This window comes from Labeo rohita, unplaced genomic scaffold (assembly GCF_022985175.1).
Source record: "Labeo rohita strain BAU-BD-2019 unplaced genomic scaffold, IGBB_LRoh.1.0 scaffold_85, whole genome shotgun sequence".
Taxonomy (NCBI): domain Eukaryota; kingdom Metazoa; phylum Chordata; class Actinopteri; order Cypriniformes; family Cyprinidae; genus Labeo; species Labeo rohita.
Window position 1 is genome coordinate 125687 of NW_026129799.1, and position 13421 is coordinate 139107.

Genomic DNA, 13421 nt, shown 5'->3' on the forward strand with positions numbered 1-13421 from the left:
TATCACTAATTTTATTTTTGATATCCCAAATCCACTACTAGCTTATAGCCTGTTGGCATTGCCAGCACGGTTGCCACTAATCTTGCCTGCATTGCTTACACACTATTCATACACATTATTATTGTTTACTCACTGTTACTTGCTTTAATGGCAAATTTGTGTTCTCTGCACAGGCCCTGTGCACCCAGGACACAATCTTCCCAGGGTTTTACCCCAGCGCCGGGACACCACAAACCCTGGTGCGGCAGCGGATGACACGAGCCAGGCCCCGGACGAGGACCTCTCCCCCTCCAGTGCCACAGGTCTTCTCTGCTTGATGGAACACAATCCTCTGAGACTCCATTGTCCGTAGCTAAAGGTAAGGTGCACACTCACTGTTTTCCTGGTGCTCATATTCTCAATCTTTCTGCAATGTTTCTGATACCTGCAATCCTGATAGATGACGAGGGTATTCGTGTGGCTATGTTTCACAGCATGAATGAAATCAAGCTGTGGCAGATGGTGATCCTGAAGAGGGACTTCAGGAGCCTGATCGAGACGGTACACAGCACATCGCCCACGATGAGGATCGGGTCAGGATCGCTTTCCATGTGAGTAGACTTTTTGCTTTAAATGAATGTTTATTGCCATGGTGTAAAGAACAGAAACTGCTCTTTGATAATAACTGGAATCATTCTGGGAGTGTCCTAGGCTTTTCCGTGCCGATAGCCTGCACCCCAGCAGAGTCGGAGCAAAACTCCTGTCGGACAACCTCTCTTAAATACCTACACGTCTATATTAAAGTTTGTGAAGCATTTTATAGCTATGCGTTTCCATAAATTCTGCTTTCAGAACTGTCACGTCCGTAACAGGAGAGATGTCCATCCGTAACTTTTACCTCTAAAACACAAAAATGAATTTATTGAAATAAAAAATATATGTAGCTATATTTTATGTTTTGAGAAAAGCCAACCTTTCTTCATTCGGCAGATATTGTTGCTTCTGGGCTGTGCGTTGTAAATCACAGAAAGCCTACTCAAATACCTTGTCTCCCAGAAACTCGGGCCTTTTTTATTTATTTTTTTTTTTTTTAAGTCACGTTTTTTGTAACGCATGTCTATATTATCTAAAATATTAAATATATTCATAGACCGATACTCTTCTGATGTCTGGACTCTATTTTTAGGGGTTTAGAAAAATGTAATGTACTTCCTCAACAGTCAGAAATCGGGGTGTTATATTAGACAGCAACTTTTTTTTTAGAAAATTGTATTTCTCATGTTACAAAACGGCATTGTACAAAATATGTTACCTGTTTCTGATGCAGAAAGGGGAGTTCATGCATTCATGGACTATTGTAATGCACTACTAGGTGGTTGTTCTGCATCTTCAATAAGCTACAGAAATTCCAAAATGCAGTTGATAGAGTCCTTACCAGGTCAAGAAAATATGATCATATTACCTTAATTTTATGGTCTCAGCTCTGGCTACTTATTAAGTTCTACAAATTACTTATAAGGCCCTTAATGGTTCAGCTCCTGCATACCTAACTAGTCTTCTATCTCGCTACAATCTATCATTCTCCCTAGGATAGCGGCCACTAACGGAGGTAAAGCTTTTTTGCATTTGGCTCCTAAACTCTGAACGTTATCAGAAAGGCTGTTCTGTTTAAACCTAGATTAAAGATGCATCTCTTTAGCCAAACATTCACATAATGCACCTCTATATCTTGTATATCTAATGCACATTATCATTCTTTTGCTGGTTTGAACAAATCATTTTTGCTTGGTTGGAATACAAAAATGCTAATATTTTTCCCTGTTTGTTTTTCTGTTTCTGCCACAGGATTAACACACTGTGGTAACTAGGAATTACACAAGCTTCAGCCTGGATACAACCCTACAAAGTTCTAAGATGACCGAACACCTGACAAGAGACAATGGCAACCCTTCAGAGGACCTCAGAAGATGCCAACCCTGAAACAACATACAGCACTACCAAATTTTGCTACAAGTTTGACTGCAACATTGTTGTAATTGTTTACCATCTGTTTGATTGTCATTAATTAACTGATATTTACTTTACATTTCTGCCATATGTACAACTTGACAGTCAACACTGATAGGCTACTACTAAATGTATTGTAGAAACTTTTTGTAGAAATTTTGTAGAATTTTTTTGTAAAGCTGTTTTGCAACGATTTGTATCATGAAAAGCGTTATTACAAATAAACTTGAATTTAAATTTTACCAACATTGTAACAATACAAATCAGAACTTGCCCTTTCAAAATGTTGAAGGATAGCACCATTTTGTCTATTTTACTAAACACATGACATGAATTGAGAGCGTTTCCTATTTTAAATCTATTTCCATATGGACAGAAGATGGGCTCCCCACTCACAGTCACCACTGGCTGCTGTATGCTTCTAATTTGTTAGCCACGTTGAATTATTTTACAAACTGTTGACTGAAAATAATAAAATACAACTGTTATTGAGAGCAGTGTACATTTGTTTTCTGAAGAATACTTTGGTACTTGGTTAGTGTAGATGAACTGATTAGTTGTACAATTTAACACTGATTAACATCTATTAAGAGATCTGGAATAAATAAATAAATATAAATAAATAATATATATATATATATACATACACACACACACACACACACACTAGTCAATACACAATACCCGTTCTTGTTTTAGGACAACTTTGATTAACTTTTTTGATCCACTTCAAATGTTGAGTACTGTATGCTTTTGAGTGTGTGGCAGAAAATAGGCACACTTAGGCAACACTTGAGAGCAAGTTCACTGCATGTCTGCAAACATAGTTGCATGTATATATGAATATCTATATCTGAAATAGACTTCAGTGGATGATTTTATTAAATTAACACATGAAGACGAAGGTGTTAGCTAACATGACATTACAAAGTTACCACAATTTAAAAGTCTGTAATATGTGATTCTTTCAAGAGGGCAAATATGGAATCCACGTATATAAATATATCTATGCCGTGATGCAATTGGCTCTTTTATTTAGAAGATGGGACTTATTCCGACAGATTGCATGTTCCATTTTTCCCCGCTTTATTTTTTACTTGACTTAAGTCACATAAAGTTAAAGTACATGTTCAGGTTGATTGGCAAACTGTTTTTACACTAAACAAGTGTTTGTGATCATGATGTCATGAGGTTTTAAAGGACAACAAACATTCAGTCATTATGTATGTGTCATTCATGTCATTTCTAACCTGTATGACCTGATGCTGAACATGAGAAGATATTTTGAAAAATGTTGAAAGCGAGCGCTATACTATCCTCAGTTTTCAAAAGAGGGCATTGGTTTCACGCAGTGGTGTAGCGGTGCCTGGGGAAGTGGGTATACGCTTAATTTATGGTTTTCTCTGTATTAGAGCCGTTTTGAGCTTACCATTTGAAAGCATTTCTTTACTGGATCCATGGACTGAAGAGTTTACAAGGGTTCACCGGCTTATGAATGTCTGATGATAAAAATCTGCATCTTTTAATTTTAATTCGTTATGATGTGATTCAAATTAGTAATCAATAATTATTATTTTACCGCTCTGCGCGCCTCAGCCTGGCATGTTCTGATGTATGAACACGCAGCATCTGGGGTGGAGTAACGGAGCGGGCGCGGGTGCAGGCGCAATCGTCAAACATATTTCAAAGGAAGCCGGCCCCACGGTCCTGACCGCATCACTGTCTTACTAGTTGTGTTTAGAGAATATTTGCATTGTGTTTGCTATTTGCTATAGTTACCATTTACTATTATTCATAGTGTCATTTTTAGTGAATTTTATTACAGAACTAAGGTAAATTTATCCTCAAACATATTATTAAATATAATATTATTGATATATGGAACCCTCAATAATTAAAAAAAAACTAAATCATACAAAAATATTTTGTCCCCATTTTTTTTTCTTTAATTTATAAACTAAGTGCGATTTCAGTGAGATTTTTTTTTTTTACCACTGGACTAGGAAATGTTCCAGGTTTTAATTTCAGAAATCTGCACGTTACATTAATAAACTCAAAAATATATAAGTGCACAACCAGATCTCCGATTCCTCTAACCAAGTTTCAACCTATATCCGACGTTATGATTTCGATCAGATGCATCGACTGTATCGGTTGATAAGCCAACGTGATTTCGACGTTTAATCAATATCTTATTTTCGACGTAATAACGATCTGATGTACCGACCAAATAATGAACATTGATTCAACATCGAAGTTTGATTGACGACCGATACTGACCTTTACAACCAAAAATCGACGTTGAATCAACGTATGCTTGCTATCTGGGTAAGTTTCAGGTGCACAAAGCAAGTGTGCCGCACACGTCCTGAAATGTGAAGCCAGATCGTGTCTCGCGCCCCCTGGAGGCTGACTGCAGTACAGACCATAAACCCCGCCCTTCCCGTGTCAACATCTTAGCATGCGCATGTTTACTAGTGCTTATAACGCACACACTAATGCATGATTCTGCTCGACTTTATTGTAGACCCCTTAATATAACCCCAACAGGTACGTACTATCCATAAGCAGTAAATATTGAGTGAACAGTGAACATGTGTTCCCTAATCTAAAGCGGTTCTGGTGTTAGTAACGTACTAGAAAGCGTGTTAACAACATATCCACCGTTTTCATGAACGCACAAGTCTCGTCTGCCTCCTATAAAGGAACGATGCTTTAGATTCCCGGTCTTCCATTACCACGAAAACTTCTGTTTAACAAATGAAGTTCGGTGACTGCTCCTTAAGATGGAGCTTACAGTACCAGTGTTTCTTAGGAAATCTTGAACATGAATTAGCATCTGCAGCTGAGCCACCACAACGTTTCGAGCTTTATTCCCCCACAAATTATATTTATTAATAATGATGCTTTGAATGTAAGGATCGGAAATCTTTTTGTTATTATTATTATCTTATGCTTTTCATAAGTAGACAGTGTAGGGTTTACTGCTGCAAGAGGAAACATCCTCTGTGAGGAAACTATTTGAAACAGAAATAATCGCGTGCACATTCACTCACTGCAGTTTTATCCGGATAAATGCAAACATCCCGTTCGTTCAAAACCTTTTTTTTTCTCTGTGGATCTCCGTCTACGCAGCGCACGCCTATTTAAGCCAACTCTATCCTATTTTAAGAATTCGCTCATTAATATTAAGGTTTCGGGGCGGGCCTTCTAGGAAAGTCACGCTGCAACCTGAGCGCGGCCTAATTAATATTCATGAGCCGCGGCTTCTCCATAGCGCGGTTCGTAAGTTCGCTTTTCCCTGCGATGCCCGAGAAGTCCCGCAGAGTCTCGCGATAGGCGCTCACTTGTACGGCCGCCATATTGTGTGACACTATTTTGATTCTTATCTGTTGGAAGTGAGAAAGGAAGAGAGAAAATAAGGGGGAGCAGAGGGGGAAAAGCAGAAGAGCTGTCAAAAGAGTCCCGAGTGTGTGAAACAGCGGCGGCGCGGGATTCTCCCCACATCGCTGTCTTGAACGGAGTTGGGCCTGGGTTGGTTCTGTCGGCAGCCCGGCCCAGTGCAGTTCCGCGGCGGCGTCTCGGGGGTTGAAGGTGGCCCGGGGAGCGGCGGCTGACACGGTGAGAAAAACGCTCGAGTTTAGGCCTTCCAAGGGTTCGTGGAGTCGAGGGAGACGCCAAACGGTTCGGTTGGACTCGGTTCTTTCGTGTTTCTGCTCTTTTACGATGTGTTTGCTCTGATCGTTAGCGCACACCCGCCGTCGCCTTATTGGCTGAAAACGCGATGAAAAAAGCTGTAATGCGTCTTCAGCCCGTCGCGCTCCCGCATCCGGTCGCTGTGATCGCTTTGATTCGCTCGCTCGCTCCGTTTGGCCTTTTTTCGGTCCGGTTTGTTGACGTTTAACGTGTAGCGTTTTGTCCGGTCGAGGCGGCCAGTGCCGCTGAGCTTTTAACGGTTCAGGTTCACGGGTGAGGAGAATTCAGGACACTGAAGTTGGCGTTTTTTTCAGTTCCTTTTAACCACGAAGGCACTGAGCGATCGATCGACGGTCGATCCCTGGAGTTGGATTTTTTTTTTTTTTTTTTGACAGTTGGTTCACGAAGGAAATAACACGACGGTGCTGATCAGGCCTCCAAAACAAACGAGCGCTCTGCCAATCATGAATAGCTGAAGAAGAATGTTGGAGAATAAATCCCAGGACAGAAATGTATAAGGGGTCAAATGCAAACGTGAGGAACCGTATTTCATTTAGATCGCGACTACCTGAAGGCTCTAGTCCAACAATCTCAAGACATTACAGTGTTTTAACTTTATAGAAACACGTCTGAACTCCTGAGCTGATATTGCAAGATGAAACGATCAGAGTACTTATGTATATATATATATATATACTTCAGGCACGACAAATGGTCAGAGAAATCTCACGGTTTCAATCTGCCAAAATTCAGCACACTAGACCTGCACTAACACACTGTTCACACACTGCAGTAGTGCGTTAGTGTTCTGTGCTGAACTTGTGCGAGGGCCACACAATCACACACAAAAACATCAAAATCCTGCTGTCAGAATGTGGCGTTGTGATTTCATTAGACTGAGAAAGGCTTCAAAATAAAATAAAATAAATATGAGTCAAGAGTGAAAGCACTCATGTATGGCATGGATGTGGAGTGATTCACTTTTAGGGTTTGCTCCCCACAAACTCCATTTCAGGAAGGATTTGACTGCAGTTTGCTTTCTGTCTGTCTATAACGTGAATTACAAACACACGTTGCTCTGTGCTTCTTATTTTGGTGCTGTTATGGACTGCTACAGTTACAGTGTAAAAACAGGACAGTGCTGGGGCTTTGATATGCAATGTCTGTGTATTTTCTATGAAGTGGACCAAATGTTCAGTTTTCTTTTTGTTAAGCACACCATGGGTAAACAACGCTTGCACAGTAGGGCTGTACACTTTAAGAAAAAATCAAATTGTGATTTCTGATTAAGAATTGCTATTAAAAAAAATAATAATAAATCAGGGCTGCTGTGCTTTTTAGTAGGGCCAGAATGTTATCATATATAAATATGGCTAGTGGTAAAAATAATTAGGATTTTTATTCACCTTGCTGAAATACCAACGTTTTACATACCGGTACATTTCACAAGCCTTGATTTTGATTCTTGTAGCACAACAGATCTACTAGCGTAAGTAATATAATGTTGCAAACCTTTTTAAAGACAAGCGAACGGTCAGTCATAAAATAAGAATAAATAAATTACAAGCAATGCAACAGAGCAAATAATAAAGCAAATAAATGCAATAGAACGAATGTACAAATAACGTAAACGGTGCTTTAAGATTTTCGGATTGCTCGAACAATAGTATTTAGGTTAGACATACTACGGAGATGAAGTAATTGGATGTGAAATAATAATGCTGCGTAGGCTTCGCTATTTAAATTAAATATAGATTTATGCATATTAAAAATGGAGAAGTAATAATTACGACAAACGTTAGTGCGCTTTTGTCAGTTCAAGCACGTTAAAATGCAAAAGGAAACTCAAGTCAGCGCTGGTGCGTTGTCCGAGAAGAGCTTGGGGTGTGTGCGGACAGAAAGCGTCTGTCTGACGCCACACGAGCACCAAAGTCAGCTCTGTTACGCGGCATCTTCCGCACGAACGGTTAAAAACAACAAAAGTTAAAAAAGGTTTTGTGACAGTGCAGCACTGGCCCAAAGGGGACTTATTGTTGAGCACTAATAATCAAATATTTTAATAAAAATAAAAAAGACTGTGGTAATATTTCACTTTAACAACTGAACGATTACAGTGCTAATATTTATGAGGGTCTTAATTTTAAACCACTAAACATGTCAGGGTTGTCTTCTCGTTAGACGTTTGTCAGTATGTTTGGTGTTGAAGCTCAGAGCAGATGCTGCATTCAGAGACGCTCTGGCTGTCAAGACGAACCTTTATGTGAAATAAAAATGACTTTCTGACATTTACAGATGAGAATATACCTGTGAATTGTAAGTTTTGCACTGAGGAAACTGCGTCTCAAACCGACCTCGTATCTGTCAGAGCACCTGACGGGGCAAAACCACGGCGTGGGATATTCTTACGAATGTGTTTAAAGCGCTTAATGTAGATCACGTCTCGTGTTTAGGACGGATCTGATCTGCCACTTCCTTGGCAACGTCCAACTGCTGTATATCGATATAAACACACAAACGGCATTGCTTTATGCTGTGTTGTTATTGAAAATATGCCGATATGCCTTAGAAGGTCTATATACCAGCAGCAGACAGAAATATAGCACCGTAATGGACACTTTTCACTCCTCGTTTTGTTGTGCAGCCCTACAAAAGAGGAGGAGTTGTGTTAAACACCCGATCACACCTTGCGCTGCTCCACTTCTGGCACGTTTCCATTACAGATTTGCGCAAAACTTTGGCGATATTTTATAAATGTCAATAAAAAAATGACAGTGTTTCCATTAACCGATGTTATGCGACGTTAAGTCATGGCAACGGATTTTGGTGGGATTTGGACGGATTTTGGCTTTACGTAATGGAAAGAGGCGTATGCGTGTATCTTTACAGAGAGCCGCTTCAGAAACGCGTGCGATGCTGCTGGTATAAACGCAACATCAGCTCGGGTGGTCGCGTCGGAGCCGTTACGCGCCGCAGATGCGTGCAGCGTCCACAGTCTAAGCGTTAATATCAGAGAAGACCCCTCATACTTAAGTACGGCTACGTATGAAGTGTTTCTTGGAGTTTATAGTACATTGAAGAACGATCATATGACTTTTTACATGTGCCATGTGACCTGTAAATGCCAAAAAGCCGTTTCCATTGCAGTTTTGAAATATTCCTTTTTTGAATTGCCTGAAAAACCACCTCATGTGAGCGTTAAAGCGTTTTTGTGAGATATGAGAGTTTTTGCGAAAGTGACATGTTTCCATTAGGCGTATTTTCCATTCGCAATTTAAATTTGCAGATCTTGAAGGGTAATAAAGCCTGCGCTGGACGGATGTGTTTGTCTGCGGCTCTGGTGTCCTGTGGGTGACTCTGCTTTCTAAAAACACTGCGCTCACATTAGAAAAAGTTACCTTTTTTTGTCTCGAGCGTGTGTCTTGTGTTTTTCTGTGTGAATGGTTTATTTCCTTAAAGAGTCAAACGCCCTGCTGGGAGAAGCAATTTTTTTTTTTAAGCTATTTTTTTATGCACCTGTTGAATGTGGGAGCTGCTGCTTCATTGTTTTTTTTTTTTTTTGCTTTATTCTAAGCAGCAGCAGCACAGTTACATGTCGTACGTTAATCATACCACAGCACAGCAAGTCAATATTTAGCTTTTTTTTTTTAATTTTTTATTACTGGCACCAGGCAGTTTTCTAGAAAGGCAAATGCTATAATTTGTGTTTCATCTACCTAAGGATGACAATTTTAATTTTCAGGTAAACTTTCCCTTTAATCATGGCAGCCTTAATTGTGATCATGATTATTTTGAGCTAAGCTAAGAAGAGAAGAGATAGAGAGGGAAAGTCTTTGAAAGCGAACTGTAATCAGCAGAGACGCTGAAGCTTTTCTTCTTCAAACAGAGCAATTCACAACACATGCTGTAAAAGGAACTTAAAAAAAATAGTTTAAGCAAAAGGAAGTGTGTCTTGCTCCAATGCTGTAACATTTTGAGTCGCTTTCTTAAGTTCATAGCTTTAACGTTTAATTACTTTTTACATAGCTCTGTCTTGCTTTGCGTGTGGGGTTATCAGTAGCAGAAGACGCCAGTGAAGTCGCAGCCACAGCTTGATTCTGTCTGATGTTTCCTACTGTGGCATAAAAGATCTCCAACCTTTTGATTTGCTCCGTTGTTTTGGCAGAGCATCTTTTAGTCGAAAGGGCTGGGTAAAAAATAATAATAAAAAATGTATTTGTAGTTTTAATTAATCATCATTTTTACAGAACGATATTGATTATTAAATTCCAAGAATCAAATAGCGCAGCCTGGTTTTGGTTAATGAGTAGAGTATTGTAGCACACCTTCCATCCAATAAATCATGACAAGCTTTGCGCTTTGTTACTTCTGATTATTGCTGGGCGATATGGCCAAAAAATGATTGCGGTAATTTTTTTTTCCTACCCCTTTAATGCTTTTATTATTATTATTATTATTATTTAATGAAAAATAAGAAACTAAACCTGCCAGCCGGTGGCGGTAAATGTCATTGAGTCATTCATTCGTTCATTCAATTCGTTCAAATGGTGATTCGTTCAGTAATGAAGTAAACGTCTCTCTTTATGAATGGACCTTTGAATCAGTGGTTCACACGACTCATTCAGAACACAGATTCGATCAGAAACTGAACACCGCAGTGTTGCTCTGAGACACGTAACAATTCTGCTTCAAAGGTGTGTTCTCAGCAAAATTAAGCAAAAACACGTGTTTAAAATGCCAAGAGTTGTGCATTTGAAAACAAAGCCCACTAGTGACCATGTGCTGACTGTGAACGCGTCTCTCACCGATAAAGGAGTATAACGTTATTTTAAAGGCTTGTGCACTCAACTGTCTGCGAAATGGCGCTTTGTGCTCTTGTATCCGACCTCTCTCACTCAGCACAAATCCAAATATTACATAATATTCCATATTTGCGATGCACCCAAATGCTAAACTATTATTTATGTAAATTATAGACTTTCTACTTTAGTCACGTTCTAACGGTGACACAGTGCCAACTGCGCTGTCAAGTTAGCAATGCTAGCCGATATGTTTTTTTGTTTGTGTGCGCCGGCGCGATTACTTCAATTTTCCTCTTACCAACAAAACTTCCTTATACCAACTTAAACAAAAAACAAATAGGATGTCGCTTTCTGCCGTTTGAGTTTCCTTTCTGTCACAAAACTAAACTGAAGCTCAGCAAATATAGGCCACGTTACGTGTCACACTTTCTTTTCCCTTCGTCTATCAGTTAACTAAATTAAATATATTTCAGGTATTTATTCCTTGTATGTATACATGTACTGCAGATTTTATAGCCTATATATGACATTCATTTTATATAATATTTAGTAATTTTGCATGTAGGTGGGGGAAAAAAAAGTAATTTGTACTATTGACTGTTTAAAATAAATGAAAAGAAACCTAGCATAGTAGATTTGGGTTTTTTTGTGTTGTACTGAAATCGTACTGAACCGTGACGCGCAAACCCGAGGCACGTACCGAACCGTGACGTGTGTACCGTCACACCACCTAATATATATATTCTTAGGTGCACTTAAATTTTCGACCGCATCGCATTTAATCGCCATTTACAATTATTCTAATTCCTATTTTTGCATGATGATATGATGAATGGATGTAGATTCAGCTGATCTGCACATCCCTCACACTTATATAAGCTTATAATCACTCGTGCTTTTAAGCCAAATCCACGCTAAAAAGAATAACGTGAACCGACATCTGGACGTTTCTCTCCGCAGTCTCGGATGAAATGGGTTGTGTGTTTGAACGCCTACTGGATCCTTGAACAAAAGTTTACAGGGGTTCACCCAGTTTAAGAAATTTCTGATCGTAAAAATCTAATTATTTACATTTTTAATGTATTGTTTTTGTTATAATATACTGATTCAAATTAGTAATCAATAATAATTATTATTTTAATATTATTTTAATGCGTGTCTCCCTTGACATGCTCTCGTGTATGAACAGACAGCAAATCTGGCGCGGGCGCATCAGGCGCAATCGTCAAACATATTTCAAAGGAAGGCGGCGCCACGGTCCTCACCATCTTTACTGGGTGATTTGAGGAGTTCGATAAACAAACTTTTATGTGGCAAAAGCGGAACGAAACAGCGCCACTCATTTGACGCAATATGTGAACGGCTCCGTCACGCGAGCACTAAACAGCGCTGTGAGATCCAGTGTGAAACACTTGAATTCAGCGATGAACACAAATGACTCTGTGATTCAAACTAGTTTAAAGCTGTGCGCAACGAGACAGTCAGCTTTTCAATCTACACATCGCCATCATTTACCGTGGATTTAGTGTAGTAACACTCACTCACTCATCGTTTTTCATACAAATAGGCTACCTATAAAAACATGTAGTTATATTTTTATCATGGTATTGAGGTACCATTATGTGTGCTTTTAACTGTGTTTGTCATGACTAGGGCTGCAACGATTAATCGAACGATGTCGTGAGGCGCGTTTAGTCGATGAAGCCGGTACGTTGATTAGTAGTAAAGCTCCATCACCTGCGTTCAGCTGGAGCGGCAAGTAATACACAGAGCCGTAAAGCACTGTCAAGCTACGCCAAAATCGCGCTCAAAATCGAATTCGATTTTGCGGCCGATTTGGCGTAGCTTGTCAGTGCTTTACGGCTCTGTGTATTACTTGCTCTGTGTACTGAACGCACGTGATGGAGCTTTACTACTAATCAACGTACCGGCTTCATCGACTAAACGCGCCTCACGACATCGTTCGATTAATCGTTGCAGCCCTAGTCATGAGACATCATGGGAGACCAATGCTTAATTTAAAAAGGAAAAATTTATCCATATAAAACCTCTGCATCCTCAAGCTACTTATCAAATGTGCATTTCTAAGAGACAAAAAAGTGATATTACTTTTTAATCTTTTCAAACTTTTTAAACTTTCTGGTCTGGCTTTCTCAAGCCAACTTAAAGTTTGTCTTGACGAACTTTTTTATCTAGTTATTATTATTATCATTATCAGACAACCCAAACCTGTTTCTTGATTTGAAACAATATGACTCACTAGAACATGCAGAAATTCATTTTTCTATTTAGAAATTTGTTTTATTAAGGCAAATGAATGGTCTGACTTCTACAACTTTCACTTTGGAGCAAAAATCTGACTTTAAACTGGAAAGAAATAAAGATTTGACATTTATCGTGATAATTATCGATATTGACTGATATAAAAAAAATTATTGTGATAATTTTTTTGCCCATATCGCCCAGCCCTATATTTACGTCACTATTGATTTATCCCATCCACCCGCAAATAATCAGAATGCATTTTTTTTATTACCCGACCCGCGGATTATCCGCAGCGCCCGCGGATATAACCGCCATCCGCGCATCGCTAATTGCCGGCCATGTTCTTCCCACACTCCCGTCACTATCTCTGATTGGTGTAGACCACGATATGGGTCTAATGTGTGTTTGTTGAACCACAGTGGCAGAGACTTTTTTTTTGCCCTCGAACGGCTGGGCATTGGTGCGACCTCAGATTTTTTTTTTGTCGCACCGTTGAGAAATTAGGTCGAACTCTAGAGCCCTGATATACATATGAAACAAAACACATACAGGGGCATGTTTTGCACCAATATCTTGAATTTTAGGTCATAACTGCATTTATAGAGTTCATATTTGTCAGCAGTCAACTATATGACATATAAGATGACGTACAGCGCATTAACTGCATTAAAATGG

At 39.3% G+C, this 13421-nt stretch overlaps 1 protein-coding gene across 2 annotated transcripts in view; it reads left to right on the forward strand.

Moving 5' to 3' along the window:
* The first annotated feature begins 4879 nt into the window (after positions 1–4879).
* Positions 4880–13421, forward strand: part of tab2 (TGF-beta activated kinase 1 (MAP3K7) binding protein 2) — a 40053-nt gene continuing 31511 nt past the window's right edge. The window contains exon 1 of one of the 2 annotated variants that reach the window (XM_051104955.1): positions 4880–5607. The gene's annotated coding sequence lies outside the window, so the exon portion shown is untranslated. The remainder of the gene's footprint in view (positions 5608–13421) is intronic. The other variant, XM_051104956.1, reaches the window with a different exon arrangement.